The sequence below is a fragment of the Carassius auratus genome, chromosome 35, assembly GCF_003368295.1.
Source record: "Carassius auratus strain Wakin chromosome 35, ASM336829v1, whole genome shotgun sequence".
In the NCBI taxonomy this organism is placed as follows: Eukaryota; Metazoa; Chordata; class Actinopteri; order Cypriniformes; family Cyprinidae; genus Carassius; species Carassius auratus.
Window position 1 is genome coordinate 617,834 of NC_039277.1, and position 919 is coordinate 618,752.

Here is a 919-nt window from a genome sequence, read left to right on the forward strand (position 1 = left end):
CTCAGCTGTTCAATTATTGACTATTGATTTGGTCATCTTTATTTTACACAAATACAAAAGCAACAGATATTATTTTTCCCTCTGGATTTTCTAATTCTTCTTGTTCATCTCTTCACCTGTCAGAAGTGCTGGTTCTTCTTCCAGTCCACTGAGCACAAGTCAGGTGTTCATTTCATTGCTCTAATTAACAAATGTACAGAATGGATTAGAGAACATCTAATAAACCTACAGTACGTGAAAGGAGCATTAGACTGTGGACTAAACTAAACATGCCCTGCACTGAATGAGATTTAATGTCATGCCTACACCCATGAACCTTTTATGCTTAAAAAGTTACTTTGAATTGATTTTATACCTCATATTTCTAGATGCTGATAGGTTTTTTTTGTGGGATACCATGAAAATGAATATTAGTTAAATAATTAACATTATTCACCTCTAATAATATAACAGTGATTAAGGATTAAATTGACACAATGACTCAGAAGTATGTGGAGGGAGCTGTTGTGATGGGGAATCATAATTTCCACTGATCTTCTCATAGAGTCCACCTGCTCCGAGTGGATGGACTGAATTAACTCAGTTCAGCTGTTCTGAAACCCATCTCAGGGTAAGTTAACTCAGACTAAGCTTAAACTCAGAGGAGGCTGAACCTCCTGATTGAACCAGGCCCTGCATGGAAGACCCAAACCTTGTAGAAATCCCAATCTTCTCCAGCACCTCAGCTGCACACACATCCATCTCACATAGGTGGCGATGTAGGTATCTTTTAAATAAAGGACTTTTATTTTGTGTAAATCAGCTATAAGCTAATTTAGTTTCTCACCACCGACTCCAGTAACACAGAAACTATTATACAAATAAATCCCCTGAAACGGTCTGTGAATCAAATGGCCATATGCAGTTAATTATACAATCG